The sequence below is a fragment of the Hemiscyllium ocellatum genome, chromosome 44 (assembly GCF_020745735.1).
Source record: "Hemiscyllium ocellatum isolate sHemOce1 chromosome 44, sHemOce1.pat.X.cur, whole genome shotgun sequence".
NCBI lineage: Eukaryota > Metazoa > Chordata > Chondrichthyes > Orectolobiformes > Hemiscylliidae > Hemiscyllium > Hemiscyllium ocellatum.
In genome coordinates this window covers 12245363-12265613 of record NC_083444.1, presented here as the reverse complement: position 1 = coordinate 12265613, position 20251 = coordinate 12245363, and positions in this window count along the sequence as shown.

Here is a 20251-nt window from a genome sequence, read left to right as displayed (position 1 = left end):
TCTCTGACATTAAAATTTGAAAGATGCTTTGACTATTCTCTCGCACTGCTGTTGGAGGTTGTAGCAACATTTTCTAGATCTTTCTTTCAAGACCAACTTCAAAAGAAATAATGTAATATAATGGGCGGAACAGTGGCACAGTGACTCACAGCGCCAGAGAACCGGGTTCAATACCTGCCTTGGGCAACTGTCTGTGTGGAGTTTGCACATTCTCCCAGTGTCTGCGTGGGTTTCCTCCGGGTGCTCCGGTTGCCCCTCACAGTCCAAACCACGCGCAGTTTAGGTGAATTAGCCATGCTAAATTGCCCGTAGTGTTTGGTGAAGGTGTAAATGTAGGGGAATGAGTCTGGGTGGGTTGCTCTTCAGAGCATCGCTTTGGACTTGTTGGGCCAAAGGGCCTATTTCCACACTGTAAGTAATCTTATCTAAATTCCATAGACAGAACATTTCCCATTATAAATTCAGCTTTCAAATTGGATGTCTTCCATCATGGGTTATCACAGTTTTTGGAAGAAGTTCAACTATTTTTATCCGCAGCATCTTTTCTCCAGCAGTTTCTTTTTCGAACAAATACATTTCAAACTTTCCAATGAAATAAGATTTGAAAGTGATGAACCTATGGTGATTTCCGACCATTCCCTGCATTAGTATTGATTTCACGTGAGGGATGCTCTCATTGTGACTGGAATGGGAATTCTTTGTGGGTTCAATGTCAATTTCACAGAAAGCATCTTGAGCTTCACTGGTGAAAACATACTTGTTCATCCCTTCCTTAATTGTGCCTAAGGGTCCGAGTCATTTTCCCACCCTCTCCAGCTCCTGGGTGCCTTTACACACCGACATTCCCTCACAACATAGAGCTGGAACGGTTGGATAAACTCTGACCACTCCATTCTCAAGGCTATTATCCTGCCTTGTCTTGCATAGAACATCGAGCATTAAACATGGAACATAGGACATAGAGCACAGAACAGAGAGCATAGGGTGTAGAATATAGAACATAGAGCATAAAATGCAAAGCACAGAGAACAGAAGTTAAAGCATAGAGCATAGAAAATAGAGCATAGATCGTAATGAATAAAACATAAAACATAGAGCATAGAATATAGAGCATAGAATGTAGAGCATAGAGCATAGAGCTCAAAGCACAGAGCACAGAAAAGGGAGCATAGAACATAGAGCACAGAACTTAAAGCACAAGACATAGAACATATAACATCGAATGTAGTGCATAGAGTATTGATCCTAGAACATTGGGCATAAATCGTAGAGCATAGTGCATAGAACGCAAAAAATTGAGCATAGAGCACAGAGTACAGAACATAGAACATAGAGCACAGAATGTAGAGCATAGAATATAGAGCACAGAGCACAGAACAGAGAGCATAGAGCATAAGACATAGGTCATAGAGCATACAGCATTAAACATAGAACATAGAGCACAGAACATAGAGCATAGAAGATAGAGCACAGAACATAGAGAATAGAACTTAGAGCGCAGAACATGGAGTAGAAATCATAGTGCATAGAATATTAAGCATAGAACATAGAGCATAGAGAATAAATATCGAGCACACAGTACATACATTAGAATTTAGAGCAAAGAACATAAAACATACAGCAGAGAACACAGAGCATAGAGAACAGAATATAGAGCATAGGAAACAGAGCACAATGGTTTGAGCATAGAATGTTGAGTAAAGGACACAGAGAATAGAGTGAAGAGCAAAGAGAACAGAACATAGAATGTGGGACATAGGGCACAGATATAGAATATAGAGCATGGGCCATAGAGCACATGGCATAGAACATAAAGCTTAGAGCGTAAACAAGAGCGCATAAAGAGTAAAATATCGACCAAAGAACATAGAAAATAGAACAGTACATTCAAGTTGAGTAATTCTCGTCATCTGGCATTAAAGATTCACTCACCCGTTGCAATATTATTCTGGGATGAAACTGATATTCCAAACTCAACGATTGGAATCGTAAAGTTTATGACTTTTACCCTTTCGCCAGAGCTGTTATCTTAAAATAATTCCAACAGCTGTTGTACAGTGTTTTAAGGAAAGAACAAACATGTTCTGACATTTAACGATATTTCCTTTTTTCAACTGATTTCACACGACTACAACCAAGACCAAGCGGTAAAATGTTACCAGCCCTTTGTGTAGCTCACTCCCAGTAAACACCCAGTGGCGGGTTGTTTACTGATTCATTCATGGTTTGTGAATGTTGGTGCCTAGGTCAGCATTTATTCTCCATCTCTAGTTCCCTCGAAAAGGTGGTGGTGGACTACTTTTTTGAACTGCAGCAGACCAAAACCTGCAGATCATCTCACTCACTTTCTTCCCTACCACCATTGGAAAGGGCTATTTGTGGTGTCTCCTCTCCGGTGGGTTATTGAATTGCCCACCACCATTCAGGATTGAATGTGCAAGGACTTAGATCTGATCTGTTGGCTGTGGGATCGCTTCAGCCCCGTCTATTACTTGCTGCTTATATTGTTTGTCAGCTAGCCCTGTTTGGTAGCTTCACCAGATTGACAACTGATTTCCTGGTGAACCCTGGTGCTGCCCCTGGCATGCCCTCCTGCGCTGCCCCTTGAAGCAGGGTTGACCCCCTGCTTGATGGTGATGGGTGAGTTGGGGGATATGACAGGCCATGAGTTTGTGTATTGTGCTGGTTGTATATTACACAACCACTGATTATTCTTCGAAGGGACATTGAGTGAAAGCCTCCCAGAGCTTGAGCTCCGAGGAGAAAAATGCACAAATGACAATGATGGACAACACACATGGACCAAATCAGAAAGGGGTTTCTGTTAGTTCACAGCCTGAGGACACTTGAGGAATTCACATCTAGACAGAAAAAGAATCATTCCCCCAATCAAACATAGTGGCTCTCTCTCCCCTACATCGTAAAAGTAAGATGTCTAAATACATCTAAAGATTTGCACTCCAGAACGAGCAGATAAAGTACACCATCAGGACGTTTCGGTGACTGCTTCATCTTGTACATATTATTGGACTATCAGCCCTGTCAACCTGACTTTTTCCATTCAATTCAGCATGGTTTTGAGATGGTGGTTGGCATCTGATGCCTCACAACGCCAGGGACAAGGGTTCGATTCCAGCCTTGGCCGCTGGTGTGTTTGGAGTTTTCAAATTCTTGTCGTGTCTGTGGAAGCATCTGCTAGGTGCTGTTGTTTCCTTTAACAGTCCAAACGTGTGCGGGTTAGATGGATTGTCCATTCTGCTATGTCCCATGTTTTCCAAGGAAGGGCAATCTAGATGTATTAGCAGTGGCAAAAATGGGGTTGCAGGGGTGGATAAGTGGGCCTGGGATGGATGCGCTTCTGAGGTTCAGTACTGTGCTGATGGACAGAATGGCTGGAATGTCAACAAAAACAAATCTGGATCCCTAATGCCCTCCAAGTTGTGGTATCCCATCACTTTTTCCACTTTGACCTATGTGTGACTCCTGACCTTCCGAAAGTGATTGCCTTATTTTCTCACTACCCTCTTCAAGCTGCTCATTTCTATCAAACTGTTAGTGTAAAGCTAAACTGGAATAAAACAAATCGTCACCCAATGTCTCTCTCAAAAGCAGAAAGAGTGAACTCTTGAGTGGCAGTGCCCTTTCCAGTTGCACAATCACTGACAGAGTTGTCCCGTTGGACTGGATGAGCAAGAAAGGAGTAAAGGTTTTGACAATGCTGTCGCTTTGACAAGGATATTGTTTTTCCTTGGGTGTTTTTATTAAGAGAGATCATAAAAGCAGAGGTGCCGAAATGTCTCGGAATAAGCCTTTGTTAACCATGGTGGGGGAGGGGCCAGTTCTCCCAGTTCAGGTTCAATCTAATTTGGTTTAGTTGCAGCAGAGGAGCTGCTGGAAGAAGGCACAGAAACTGCTGTTGATTAAAGGTTCCACACTGCAGAAGATGATTCCCTGTCTGATTGTTCTCTCTGAAATCTCACATTTTGCCGAGGCATGGGTTCACGGGATGTTACGTGGATTGGAGCATCTCCTTCATGAAGCTGCTGTACCAAGTCAGTCAAATTTTCCATTCGCTAAGTTACACTAAATTCCATTTTCTTTTGATCATGTCTCGCCTGTAGTGAGCCAATCAATTTTGTTTTGCTGAACGCCGTGTGGTTTGACGAGCTGCACCACACCTGGAATACGTTGCGTTTAATGTAAGAAAAAGTTAGGGTCTAGGGGATCTTCCTGAATTACTTTGTGTGGGTCTTGCCCGGTCTATAACAGACTGGGGGCTCGTCTGGGATATTTTAGCACCTCTTCCTTTATGACCACTCTTCAAATGAACCTCAGGACACAATAGCCTTGTTAAAGTGACATCAACGTCACAAGGTAAACTCTCCAATTCATAGATTCATGTAGTCAAACTGCCAGTCTCGTCAATTACCCATCCTTGTCACGTAGGAGAATACAAACTGACCAACCCACCGCTGGTAGTCATGGTACAGTGACCTATACAGATGTGCATGGGGCCTAGAATGGATGTCATAGCAACGTAGGTTCAAGATGCATTAATCCAATCGAGCTTTGACAGAATGGCCCACTGTGGCTTTTCTTTTACTCATTCAAAGGATGTGGAGGGTTGCCTGGGCGGGAAAACATCTATCGCCTTCTTGTCCGTGGGAGGGGGAGTATTTCAGAATCGACTCCATTGCTGTGGGTCTGGAGTCACATGTAGGCCGGCCCAGGTAAGGATGGTAGTTTCTTTCACTCAACGATTTTAAAAGCTGATGTGTCCTTCTGACAATCAGCAACTTTTTGATCAGAAACTTAAGATCAGATGTTATCCCTGGAGATTGATTTTTAATTTCTCCATCTGCAAGATTCAATCCTGTAATCCCAGAATATTGCCTCCGTCTCTGGAATAATACTCCAATGACAGTAACAGAGGACTGTCATCGCCCCTCAATGTTGGAAGGTTGGAATGAGGTTGCGGCGTCCATTCAACCCATCGAGTCCATACTGGCTCCGTGCAAAGCAATCCCATCATTCTTAATGACCCACTTCATAACCATAGCTTGGCTGGTTTATTTCCTTCAGGTCCTTCTGTAAAATCCTTAAGAAATGCTTCATGATTGCTGCTTTTACCATGCATGAAGGCAACAAGTTCCATTCATCACCCGTCATTACTCCAAGCGCTCCTCACATTTCTCTCTCAACTTTTAAATCCGTGTCCATTTGATCATTACACTGCTGCTGAGGAGAATGTCTTTTATTTCTCGAATCTTATAATCTTGCACATCACTTTTAAGTCTCTGCTCGAGCTTCTGTATTTCGAGATAAACTATTGCAACCACTGCAACCGAAACTTCCAGATAATATCCCTCCTGACTGGGACAAGAGCTGGTTGTCTCCCCTGCACTAGTCACTGAATGTAAATGTGCAGGTGCAGCAGGTGGTGAAGAAGGTGAATGGTATATTCACTTCAGAGCGTGAGCATTGGAGTACAGGAGTGGAGGCATCTTGCTGCAATTTTATGGGGCCTTGGGGGAGGTCACTCCTGGAGGACTGTGTTCAGTTTTGCTCTCCTTTTCCGAGGAAGGGTGCCCCGGTGATGGAGGAGGTGCAGCGAAGGATTCCCAGACTGATTCCTCGGATGACAGGATTGAGGTCTGAAGAGATACCGGATTGGTTAGGATTAAATTTAGACGAGTTTGGAAAAATGATCTGGATTGGATTTCATAGAAACCCGAGAAAGTCTAACATGACTAGACAGGGGAAATGCTGGAAGAATGTTCCTGATGTTGGTGAATCTAGAAAAAGGGGATCACGGTCTTAAGACATGGCGTCGGCTATTTAGCACAGACATGAGGAGAAGTGGCTTCATCTGGAGTGTGGGGAGCCTGTGGAATTCTCTGTAACCTGAGGCTGTGGAGTTGAAAACATTTCATGGAAGATTTATATAGAGTTCTCAGGGCTCTAGACATCAATGAGCATTGTCATTAAGCCGACCCACTCGACATGTGTTAAGACAATAGCTTTGACGCTCAACTTTTCTTATTTTAAGGATGAGTTACAGATATTTTCTTACAAATGCATTTTGATTGGCCAAACTACCAGAGTGAAAGAAAGAAAGAACACTTTATTCTACTTTATTCATTTGCTGAAATACAATGAAAGAATGTGAACATTGGGTGTCTCTCCTGCACTAGCCACTGAAAGTAAGCATGCAGGTGCGGCAAGTGGTGTAGAAGGTGAATAGTATATTCACTACAGACTCAGATGTTGGAGTACAGGTGTGGAGACTTCTTGCAGCAATTCTACAGGACCTTGGTGAGGTCATTCCTGGAGGACTGTGTTCAATTTTGCTGACTGGGTGAGTCACCTGCTTTTCAAGTATTCCTGGTGCTGCTCTTGACATGACCTTCTTCGCACTGCGCTGGAACAGGTTTGATCGCTGGCTTGATGCGAATTGTTGAGTGGGGAATATGCCAGGCTGTGAGGGTGCAACGTGTGGGCACTGATAGTTCCTTAAAGGGACATCAGTTTAAACCGCCCCAGACCTCCTTGACATCCAGGGTGGAAAACACACATACAACATAATTTAGCTTTCTGCAGTCAATGATCATCAACAAACATGAACCAGTGCACACAGGGTTCACAGTTAGTTCAGAGACTGGAGGACAGCTGGGGAATCAACATTGAGACAGAAAGTAGCTATGAACTCAATTTATTAACACGAAAGCCTTTCTCTTTCTCTGTCTCCCCTCTGTCATAAGGGTGGGATGTCTAACTGATTTTACATGCAATAATTCACATTCCAGAACCAGCTGATATAGTACACTGTCATGACAATTGATTGTTGAATTCCCACATCATTGACTATAGTTCAACAATCAGTCTTATTATCCTGGCTTCTTTTGACCACAGCTGCCTCACAGCCACAGGATCCTGGTTTGGTTCCAGTCTCAGGTGACTGTCTGTGTGGAGTTTGCACATTCTCCCATTGTCTGTGTGAGTTTCCCCCAACAGTCGAAACATGTGCAAGTTAGAGTGGATTGGTCATGGTAACCGCAGGATTATGCAGATGGTGAGATGCTGTTCTAAGTGACAGTACGGACTGGATTGGCTGAATGATCTCCATGTGTAACCGAGGGATTCTATAAGGTCAAACTATATGCAATGACGCTCAGAGCTTGTAACTGTTGTACTAGCTGATTTTCAACCACCCAACGGATCGTGATTATAGCCTGGAGGTTCACACAATCAATTCATTAACTCCTACACTTGGATGTCGTGTGGGTCCAGTGGAATGATGATTTGAGTTCACTCAACAGCCAGAGTCCACTAGCAGCATCAGAAGGCTCACTGCCTACATCTCTGTTCTTCTCTGTCTCTCAGTCAGCTGAAGCTCATAACGAGTGCACATTTATTGGATTCACCTTCAACATTGCCCTCCCCCACTCCGTTCCCAAGGCTTGTTGTGTTGGACAGTGGGCAATGCGAGGTGTCATGTATCATTCATTTCCTTTAATTGTCGTAACTCCAGAGACAACGCCTAGAGGCTGCTCAGCAGAATCCAGCCTCCGTGTGACAGCTTCTTTGTGAAAACTGCTTCCTCCAGAGAGTCCTAGTTGAAATGGCTGGGATTTTGTTCCAAATGCGACGCCTCCCCCACGAAACGTTAAGAGCCCCAAAACGCTAACCCCGTGTCTAGCACATGGAAACCACCATCAGAAGACCATTTTGGGACGAGGAATGCTTTCCCAGTCTCCTTCCTCTCGAACATTTTCCCCATACCCTGCTTGCAATGCCAAGTGTGTTGTAATTTGTTTTCTGACCAAGGGAATTGTTAGCTTAAAATTAGCTCATGGGCTCTTTCATGCCCCATCGAAATGATGACAAGAAGACACGGGTACTTCAACCTGAAGCAAATTTATTAGTTTAATCTATGTAGTATATGTCAGGGACATGTGCTAACTAATGAGTGAATCATTTGTATTAAACCAAAGAACATGTCCAATACCACATCCAAACCAGTGAGTCCCACACGCTGCCTATTGTTCATTGGAGATCTTCGGAGCTCTCTCTCTCTCAGATTACACAGCACCAGCCCCACAGTGAGGCATCCGAGAAGTGGGACAAAGTACGTGATACTCATACCATTCAGAATCTAAGACGACGCATTAGATTTACATGTCATAATGACAGCAGCACTTTTCCAACCTTTAAATTGGACTGAGAAACCAATCCAGGTGGACCTCACCGCTCTGTCTACCTGTGATTCAACTTTCAGAGAACTGTCCACTTGAACTCCAAGGTCACTTTGTTCCAGTCCAAATCGGTATATCAGTGCTGTGTGGTAACCTCCCAGTCAATACAGTTCGACTTTGTGTCACTCTTGTTTTAATATGCCTGCTCCGTTCCTATCGATTTTTCCTTGCCATAACAATCCCCAATGCTCTGGTTTGAAGATATCATTGTTAACCTTCACATTACGGCTCTCTTCAAGCCAATCATCACGGTGAAATTTATCAGTATTCCTTCACTCTCAGTGTGAGATACTGGAACACCCTCCTTGAGGGCACGATGTGGGAGCGCCTACACCACAGGGAATGCAGCAGTTCAAGAAGGCAGCTCATCTCCACTTTCGAATGGGTCAACTTGGTATGGGCAATAAACACTACAGCAAGCACTAATGCTCGTGTTCCAGGGCTGAATAAAATAAAACTGGGATTGAAAGAAGATGTCAGGTGGAAAGAGAGAATGAAAGAGGTCTGTTCCTGATAGTGTGTCAGGGTTGGTGCTGGGGCCACTGCTGTTTGTTATCTATATCAATGATTTGGAAGAGAATGTACAAAGCATGATTAGTAAGTTTGCAGATGACACTAAAATAGGCGGTATCATGGACAGTGAGGTAGAGTATCAGAAATTGCAGCAGGACCTTGATCAGCTGGGTAAGTCGGTAAATGTAGTTTAATATGGATAAGTGTGACGTGTTGCATTTTGGAAATTCAAATCAAGGCAGGAGTTTCCTGGTGAATGATGTGGCCATCGGAGTGTAGTGGGACAAAGGGACCTTGGAGTGCTGGCGCACAGTTTCTGAAAGTGGGGTTACATGTAGACAAGACAGTGAAAAAGGCATTTGGCACACTGGCCTTCATCAGTGCACTGAGTATAGAAGTTGGGAAGTAATGTTACAATTGTATAGGACATTGGTGAAAACAGACTTCTTTCGTTCTCTCTTTCCACCTGACATCTTCTTTCAATCCCAGCTTTATTTTATTCAGCCCTGGAATCGTGTTCAGTTATGGTCATCTTGTCATAGGAAAGATGTTATTAAACTGGAAAGAGGGTAGAAGAAATTTACAAGGATGTCGCCTGGACTAAATGCTCTGAGTTATAGCGACAGTTTGGACAAGCTAGGACTTTTTTCTATAGAGCATAAGAGGCTCAGGGGGAATCTGGTAGAGGACTATAAGATCATCAGTGACATGGATACGGTGAATGCACTCAGTCTTTTTCCTCAGGATGGGAATCAAGGACTTGAGGGCATCAGTTTAAGGTGATGGGAAAACAATAAAACGGAACCTTTACACATAGAGTACGTATATGGAATGAGCTGCCAGTGGAAGTGGTTGAGGTGGGTACATTAACTACATTTAAAGTGCATTTGGACAGGTGCATGGATAGCAAAGGTTTAGATGGATACGGGACAAATGCAGGGAAATGGGTTGAGCGCAGATGTACATTTTGGTTGGCATGGACTGGTTTGGGCCGAAGGCCCTGTCTCCGTACTATAGGACTCCATAACAACAGTTTGAGACATCAAAGGAGACAATTGGATAAAGTGAAAATTAATGGAAAGAGGAAAATGAGGAAGGGATTGGGAAAGGGAGACCGTGAAACTGCTGGATTGATATGAAAATATAAAAAGCAAATCTGATTCGCATTGCTCTTCAAAGTGGGATATGCCATTTCCTTTCCCACTTTGCGCCATGTGTGCCTCCAGACGCCCAACAAAGTGGTTAACTCGTTTTCTTCCTGCCCCCTTCCAACTGCAATGGAAACGTTAACCAGGAATAAAACCAAATTCTCACCTGGTGTTGGCCCAAAGAGCGGAAACGGTGAACACTTACCTTGCACTGCCCTCCTCACATGCATAATCACCGGCAGAGTTTGCTCATGCAACAGCCCGATGTAGTCAGACAGTCTGAGTCACATGTTACAGGCAATGTGCCAGGTTCCTTCAATCCAATCCTGGCAAATACTTTAACACTAGCCTGGTACACCCACCACTGGTGTACACGGCAGTGTGGTGTACAGGAGGGAGTTCACGATATTGACTCCAGAATGCCTGAACTCATAAGAGTTTTGACATTACTGTCCACTGCATCTTTCCTTCATTCAGAGGACGTGGATGCTGCTGAGGCAGGCTAGCAGTTATTGCCCATCCCTACTTGGTCGGGGACAGATAAGAGCTGATTGAATTGATATCCATCTGGACTCACTTGTAGGTCAGACCTGGTAAGGACAGTGGTCTCCTTCGCTGATGACATTGGAGGAACAAATGGCCTCTTCCAACAACCAGCAACAGTTTTTTGGGGTATCAAAATCTGAACGGCACTTTTTTTATTGTAAAAGATTGAATTCAAGCTTATGTCGAGACACTATGCAGTTCGACATAAGCGATGAATGGGAGGTGATAAACGCATATCATACCACCAATTGCTTGAGTAGGATTCCTCTGTTCGTAACATTTTATAAATTCCATGCATCTTTGCAAAACAGCAACGGCATACCATGACTTGTTATGGGAAGGAACAGCCATGACTTACGGCCATGTACAATTGAGTCACAAAGCAGACAATTTATAAACACTTACTTTGCATCATTCTTAAGATACATAGCTTTAGCATGCACTCGCTCTTAAATCATCCAGTTGTATTGTTTCTTGGTTTTATTGTCGTATGTAAGGGCCAGTTCATGGTCTTGTATGTGTAGCCAACCTGTAGCTGTTAAACAATATTTACGTGTTTGTATCAAGTTTTGATAATCTGTTTTGAAGATACCAAGGGGTGGTACATCGTGTTGAGCTTCAAAATGCTATTTTCAAACCAGACCATTAAGGGTTAATCATGAAGGATTAATTGCTTCCCAAGAAGCAATGGAAGGAACATGGAAGGATACGTGAAAATAGGCCTGTTGTGAAAGATAGGAGAAAGCGAGGAGTGCAGTTGTTGGAGATCAGAGTCCAGAGCGTCGTGCTGGAATAGCACAGCAGGTCAGGCAACTTATGCCCGAATCGTCGATTCTCTCCTGCTCCTCGGATGCTGCCTGACCTGCTAAGCTTTTCCAGCATCACACTCTGTTGTGAAAGATGGTCTGTTTTGACTGGAAGGTGTCTACGTGACACTCAATCACAAATGAAAACTGTCTTGTTGTGTAGTTGTGGAGTCACCTGAATTTGTTTCTGGAGGTTGGAAAAATACTGCCATCAGTATGAAATGGAGATTCAGCATGTAATCTTAGATTCTGAATAATATTATTATCAGGCACTTTGCCCCACTCATGGGGCTCCTCATCATTCACGAGACAAGCGCCATGTACTCTGAGATAGAGATCCGAGTGTCATATTCATCAAAGTCTCCGATGAATAGAAGGCACTCACTCGTTTGTGTGCGAGTGTGTGGGTCGATAGTGTGGCGCAGGAAAAGCACAGCAGGTCAGGTATTATCCGAGGAGTAGGCGAATCGATGTTTCGGACATAAGCCCTCCATCAGGACACTTCGGATGCTGCCTGAACTGCTGTGCTTTTCCAGCATCACACTCTCAACTCTGATCTCCAGCATCTGCAATCTTCATTTTCTCCGACATGTGTGCTTGTACATAGATTGTCTCATTAGTATGCACATGTCCCTAATATATTAAGAAGATTAAGCTGATTAATTTGCTTCACATTTGAAGTGCATGTATATTCTTATGATCATTTTGATCAGACCTTAAATAACTCATTTGGGGCTTTCAGCCAAAGAATGCAGGAACTTACAAGGGTGGTATACTCATGTATTTGCTGCACTTGTACTTCTAACTGGAATTTATCAAGAGTTTTCAAGGTGCTGTCTAAGAAGCCACTTTTGTTATTTGGCTAGTCCAAAAATTTCAATGCTGTTTCTTGGATGTGGACATAAATCGTTCGGTCAACAATTCTTGCCCATTTCTAATTGCCCCGTTGAATTGTGCAAGATATTTCGAGGGGTCTAGAGGCATCAAACTACCATTACTGAGATTCTTCCTAACAGTCCCTTGATAATACAAGGGCTCAGTATCTTTGAGAGAAGACGATTAGACATGGGAGCAGAAGTTGGCGATTTTCATTCACGAGGTGAGGAGCTGACACAAATGAAGAATTGAAGACACCGGGCAGTACAGTCATATTTTTATTGAGTGTTGGAACAGGAATAGAGGGATATTGCATGTATTCATTGAGTTCTCTGCTCTAATGATACCATTGATCACCTTTTCTCTGCCATCAAGAAGCAAAACTGACACAGTAGCAACATCAATCATGATCGCAGAATGGACACAGTAGCAAACTGATTGAAAGGCTAATATTATGTCAGTGTTCGAGAAATGAGAGAGGGATATGTTTATATTACATTCGACTGCGCTGCGAGAGAGCACAAAAAACACTTTAAGTCATTTAATAGTCAATGAATAGTTCAGCCAAACTGGATTCTGCAGGGTCGGCACTGCAATTGAATTCAAACCTCTTTCTCACTTCATCAGCTTTACATCTGGACACTGCTCATGTCTAGCGACATACTACAAGTGAACTGACTTTTGTAGATCACAGCATCAAGCTTTTCCACAACGCACTGGCAGCAGCTGCACTGTCAGTCTAAACACTTCTCAGGATAGGCAGGAAACAGTCTCTCTCTCTCTCTCTCTCTCTCTCTCTCTCTCTCTCTCTCACACACACACACACACACACACACACACACACACACATTTTGAAATCCTGGGACATGTTGGGAACAATCATGAACAGGATACAGCTGAATATAGCTCTGGAGAGAGCTCAGGTTTTTTAAAAATTAATTAATTAATTTGAAGATCAGCTTCCCTGGATATTTCAGCATTGTCCTGAACTGCTCTCTGAACTTCGTATTAGTCACGCCATAGATAAAAGTGTTTGTACAAGAACTTAAAAGCTGCAGCATGTATCCGACTTGTTCAAAGACAATGAGAGAATCGGTGTAAAATGCAAAGTTAGCCTCGGTGATGTTATAATATAAGAATTCTGCGACTGTCGTCAACCACAACAGTGTGAAACTGCCAGAAACAGCAAACAGCAAGATCACAGACTTCCTTCTGCTCACCATTTCTGGGTCTGTGTGATTCCCTCCTTTGCTCTGGCCCCTCAGTCCCTTACGGACACGGCTGCTCACTAGAATATGTCTGATGGTCAGAACATTGAGCAGCAAAATTAAAGCTAAGGGAAGTAATGGAGTTAGAACTGAATCAAACCAGTCAAATATCACCCACCCAAGATCAGTGAAGTAGTTTTCTTTTGTTAAGCAGTCCCATGGTACATTGTTTATGATCACACGATGTTCTATGGTAAAGTAGAAAGGAATGCTTTTTAGAACTAATAGTAGAGAGGTTGTTGTAATCACCACCGCTGCAGTTTTCTCAGTACAATATTTTCTTTTCAGCTTCTGGGTGCAAATAGCAACAAAGCGATCGAAGGTGAAAATGACTGTAAACCAAACTGAAGTATTTACAGATATATGACTGATGACGATAATAACACTACACACAGGAGTAATATCGAGGAAGGAACCCTGGAAGAAATAGTAACTGATCCGATACAATACAATCTCATTGATTACAACCAGTAGATCTGCTGTCGCCATGGATACCAGGTATCGACCGATGCAACCGGAGAGTCCACACTTTCCTTGGGACAGGATCACAATGGCAAGTAAATTAACTGCATAGTTGAGAAGGAGAAACAGGGAGAGGATATTACTGATAAACAACTCATTCTCCATGCATGAGAATAGAAAATAAAAATTGTACTGTATGATATCCGCATTCTTAGCCCTGCAGAATGCAGTAGTATAATATTGTTGGATATTCCTGAGGGAAAAGGGATTTTAAGCTTGTAGGACAGTGTGTTCTGAGCCTGGAGTAAGTGAGTCCCACCATCCGTCATCAATGTGAATAGCTGCAGCATGTATCAGCTTGTTTAGATGTAATGTTTTGCAACATTGATGTTGAGGACATGCCTATGTCAGCCCCTTCAAAAAGTTGTTCTGCCTTTTCCTATAATTCCTGCCTTTATACTTATCCTGTCAGTTCCACTTCTCAAATACCTGGTAAAATCCTTTTGATCTTGCATATGGAACTTTATATGTTTCCACAACTGCATAAGCAAAAACTAAATCTCTTCTTTGTTCCTCTCGATTTTGTTGTCAATAAACATTATTTTAAATTGTGAGCACAAACATTGTAAGTTGTTCTGTTTTCTACGAAATGTTAATGAGATTTGTCATTTATTTCAATAGGTTTGAAATGGAAAAGCAGAGAGGTTCTACTACGATTATATGAAGGTCTGAATTGACCCCATTTAGAACACTGTGCCCAGTTTTGGGCCTCACACATCAGGAAGGACGTACTGGTACTCGAGCGTGTCTAGTGGAGATTCACATGTATAATTCCTGGATTGGTTGGCAAAACGTACAATGAACAGCTGATGATGGTCTAATTGTATTCATCACACTTCAAAAGATTGAGGGGACATCCAATAAAAACTTACAAGTTGTTGCATAACTTATAAAGGATGGACGCTAGAAAATTGTGTCAGGTGAGGATACGAGGACTCGTGTGCACAGTCTTAGAATTAGAGGGTGTCAATTTCGAATGGAAATGCGGAGACATTTCTTCAGACAGAGAGTGGTGGGCTGTGAAATTTACTGCCATGGAGCCCCGTGGAGGCTGGGAACGTTACATGTCTTCAAGGCAGAGATTGGCAAATTCTTAATCTCGCAAGGGATACAGGAAGAATGCGGATAAGTGGTATTGATATGCCCATCAGCCATGATTGAATGGAATACTTTTGCAGGTAGTTATGAAGTATTTCCTTTAATCTGCAATCAATTATCGACTCTATTTTTCTATTAACCTGTTTCCAGTACCATTTAGCCAACTCATTCTCTGCATCATTTTCAGTTATCATTATTAAATTCATACACTAGTTTTTAACTCCTTCAAACTGATTATGAAATTTCCCATATAATGATTACTCTTACTGAGAGTATCCTTCGCTATGATTTCATTTGGCCCCTTTCTGAGATATTTCTATCATCAGTAGCCACAGGTGAGGTGCTGGAAGATTGGAAGGTGGCTCATGTGGTGTCGTTATTTCAGAAAAATGGTCATGAAAAGCCAGGGAACTACAGATCGTTGAGCCTGATGTCAGTGGTAGTTAATTTGTTGGCTGGGATTCTGAGGGACAGGATTTACCTGCATTTGGAAAGGCAAGAATTTATTAAGTATAAGCAGCATAGCTTTGTGCGTTTGAAGTCGTTCCTCACTAATTTGATTGAGTTCTTTGAAGAGATGACCAAAGAGATAGGTGAGGCAGTGCAGTGATTGATGTCTACATGGACAGTAGTAAGGCCTTCAGCAAGGTACCGCATGGTGCATTGGTTAGCAAGGTTATATCACATGGAATCTAGGGAGAGCTAGCCATTTGGATATACGTTTTGCTTGAAGGTTGGAGATGGTGTGTGGTGGTTAAGGGTTGTGTTTTTGGACTGGAGATCTGTTACCAGTATTGTGCTCCAAGCATGAGTGCTGGGCCCATTGTTGTTTGTCATTTGTATAAATGATTTGGATGTCAATACAGGAGACATGGTTAGTAAGTTGGCGGAAGAGACCAAAATTGTTGGTGTCGTGGACAGTGAAGAAGATTATCCCAGAGTACAATGGGCCATTTATCAGACGAGCCAATGTGATGAGCAGCGCCAGATGGAGACAATGATTTTAGATCAATCTGGGGTGCTGCATTTTGGAAAGGCAAATCTGAGCAGGACTTATATCAGTAATGGTAGGGTAGGGGAGTGTTGTGGAACAAAGAGACCGCGGTGTGCAGTTTCATAGTTCCTTCAAAGTGGAAAGCCAGGTAGGCAGGGTAGTGAAGGAGGTGTTTGGTACTTGTGCCTTTATTTATCAGAGCATTCAGTAAAGGAGATTGGATCTTGTGTTGTAACTACAGGATAGTGGTTAAGCTGCATTTTGAAAACTGTGTTCAGTTCCTGTCTCCCTGCTATAGGACGTGTTCAGTTCGACTTGAAAGGCTTCATCAAAGGTTGAGAAGGATGCTGCCAAGTTTGGAAGGTTTGATGTGTAGGAAGAGGCTGAATAAGCTGAGGCTGTTTTCGTGGAGCATCAGAGGCCGAGGGGTAACCTTATAGGGATTTATAAAGTCATAATGGGCATATTGGAATGGTGGCATTTGTTGCGAAAGGAATAGAGCATAAAAGTAGGGAGGCATTTCTGCAACTTTACAAGGCATATGTGAGACTGCACCTGGAGTATTGTTCACAGGCTTGGACCACTTACTTAAGGAAGGATGCAATTGATTTGTAGGCAGCACAGAAGGCTTGCTGAAATTGTTTTCACAGATGAGGGGTTTGTCTTATGAAGAGATATGCGTGATTTGGAGATATCAGTGTTGGAACGGGTTGGGCAAGGTCAGAATTCGCACTGCACCAGGTTATAGTTCAACAGGTTTATTTGAAAACACTAGCTTTCGAAGCGTTGCTCCTTCATCAGGTGGTAGTGAATATGTAACAATTATGGCATAGACTACCGAGGGTTTAGAAGAATGAAGGGAAATCTCTGAAGGTAATAAGATGCTAAGGGGGACTGATATTGTGGACTTAAAGAGGATATTTCATCATGTTGGGCAATCTGGAATAAGAGGTCATAGCTTTGGAAATAAGGAGTAGCCAAGTCAAAACAGATGAAGGGAAATGACTGCTTCTCTCAAAGGGTTATATGTCTGTGGAATTGATTCCTCCTGAGTGCGATGGATGATGGGACATTGAGGAAATTTAAAGAGGAGATTTAGTTTAAATATGAACTGGTTGAAGGATTACAGAGAGTGTGCAGGCAAGTAGAGTAGAGGTCGTGGTGTAATCATGCATGGTTGTGTTGCATATTGGAGCAACTTCATGAGGTTGAATCACCTATCTCTGTTCCTAGTTCCTATGAGGGTACCCATTCAATCACAGCTCATTAACCCCGCCACCCCCAACCCCGCCTCGGAACTTATGCCTTCACAGTGTCCTTTTTTGCAATATAAGGTCCCAGATTCAGATGGGACTGCTTATCTTTCTATCCCAATGAAACGCTCAAATCATGTTTTGGTCACCTTTTCCTAAAAGGGTTGTCACACGAAGATTCTTGATAAACCCATTCTCGTTGCACAAAACCCAATCGAGGAAAATTGTTCCCCTCATTTGTTCTTCAACGTACTTGTCTATAAGCCATATATTACACATTTCAGCAGTATGCCCAGTGCAATCTTATTCCGAATGTGATTTGTTCACTGAGTATCTGGATTGAAATGATCACTGGGCACTGCAGTTTCCTTGTTGCATGCATCTCTAATTACCTGCTTCATGCCACCCTGCCTTCCCAACACTGTTACGAGACCGGGTGATAATTCCTACTGTTATTTTCCATCTCGTGTTGCTTCTGAGCTCTGCTCAGATTGATTCCACAGCTGGATTTCTTGTGCCAATACCTGTTCTCGCCCTTGCACTTATTTCACCTTTGACTGACAACATTCCCCCATCTCATTTTCCTTTTTATCTGTCTTTCCCAAAGATTTAATTCTTTTGGATATTCAGTTCCCAGTCTTGCTCATCCTGCAGCCCTGTCTCAATGATCGCATTACTTTATCCAATCTTGCATGCATTCACTTTCACACTTGCGTTCCCGTCCACCTTAATCTTCAGGTCAGCCTTCAACCTGTTATCATTAGACTGACAGAACCAGTTCTGTGTTCAATGATGTTGGATGCCAGCAGCCAAGATACGCAGCTTCTCCACAGTGAATGTTGGCATTAGTTCCAAAGAGAAGGGGTATATAACATAAAGGAAGTTTTGGTAAAACACTACAATGCACGAGTCAAAGCAAATTTGGAATGGCATAAACAGGTTCATTATGCTTCTCTGAGGATCGATAAGCTGGAATTACAGGCAGTCCGCAGAACTTTCACTAGGTTGATACCAGCTATGGGGGAATTGTATTAGCAGGAGAGATTGATGAGTTTGGGCCTGTACTCATTGGGATATTGATGAACAAGAGGCAGACTTATTGAAATATAAAAGATTCTGAGGCGACTTGACAGGAGAGATATGGAAAAGCTGTTTCCCCCATGCGTGAAGGAGTCCAGGGTCAGAGGACACCATCTCAGAATAAGGGATTACACAGAGATGATGAGAAATTCCTTTTCTTAGAGGGGAATTAATCTGTGGAATTACTTGCTACGGAGTTTGGGTCATGAAGAGTTTTCCAAGCTGAGGCAGACAGGTTTTTAATCAGGAAGGGAATCAAGATTTAGCGGGAAATTGAAAAGAAAGTCCAACTGAGGAATATCAGATCAGCTGCAATCTCAATGAATGTGAGAGTAAACTTGATGGGCTGAATGGCCTACCTCTGTTCCCATGTCTAATGTTCTTATAGCACTGTCTGTTGGGTGTTAGATTGGTAAAAGTGAAGGGAACCTGTTTTCGCATTTCCCACCTCCCTCGCATTAATGTAATCAGGAATTGTCTGTAATATCTTGAACTTACAATTCAGCTCAGCTCACTAACATTGCACACACTAGTGTCCAGTTTCAGCCTTCTATCGAAATTAGACCCACGGTTCCTTAAAGTTGTGAGATTGGTTACCTGAAGTTGGCATTTTCAGGAGTTGATTTGCCAAATGTGTCTGAACATCATTGTTCCTTTCAGACTCATGCAGTGCACCCACAATGACAAATAAAAACATTTCCTGCAGCTCCATTAACAAAGAGACCTGCCGAATTAATGTATATTCCCTAATGTTTAAGTCTTTTCTAATTTGTATAATATCTTAAATTGGAATAAGACTTCATCCATAACAGGAGTTGAAACAATGGCTGAACATATTGCGGTCTCCAATTCAAATACATCCCATCAGACTAACCCAGCATCTAAAAGCACCACTGCATTGCAATCCAATAGTGCTTTTCAGGCCAATGCATCTCTATAGTGACACTGACTCTTAGTTGAATAAAGATCCTCAAATTGATATCCTTTCTTAAATAGAGCTTAAGTGAATAAATCTCCTTTAACTAGTGTAGCGTCTCATACTCATGCAGCACCCAGTGTGAATATAGGTCCTCCGTAGATAAAGCACTTGAAATGTTAAAATATCTCAGCTGATTATTGTTGCAAATGAACACAGTATCTCTATTTAATATGACACTTCAGCATTTGTAATTGATAAAAAAAACCTCCACACATAACAAGACTAATCAGATGGATACAAACTCCTGAACTGAAACTAACCATGAAACTGCTCTATCAATCCAGTCCATTATGTTTACAAAATGCTCAAACTAACGTGAGGAACAATTCCATTCAAAGCAAACATTACAAACGCAGTGCTGGGTAATCCAGATGTCTCTGTGATATGCAACACTGAACCTGCACATAAAATGTTGTTAGTCACAACAGGCAAAAGCGAAACCACCCCCCGCCCCACACCCCAAAGCTTTTCAGCGTTTAATTGATCATTGTGACTTACCCGGGACGCCAACGGTTGCAAGTACAACGTAATACCCTGCAACAGCCTGAAGAAATCTCAAAAGCATTTTCCTTGTGTTGGAGCCCTTTTGTGTTACAGTAGATTGCTGCCAATTAGTTTCTGAGGTGAAACAGTCCCAGTTTATACCCGGTAGTATGTCCACTGGGACAGCAAGGTTACAACATCTGAAGAAGGGTCACTGCACTCTCTGTGTAAACTATGTTTTCTCTCTCCACAGATGCTCAGTTTTCCGGCTCTCTCTCTGTATTCAGAGGGTGACTTATACTTCAATTGCTTTGTCCAAACTGCCAGCCCCTGTCACAGAAATGACCGGATCTGGTAAATGCTATTTGCAGGTGTTGAAGGGGAAGTCATACAGAATATTGAATTTGGCACCATGAAGAAAATGAATCAA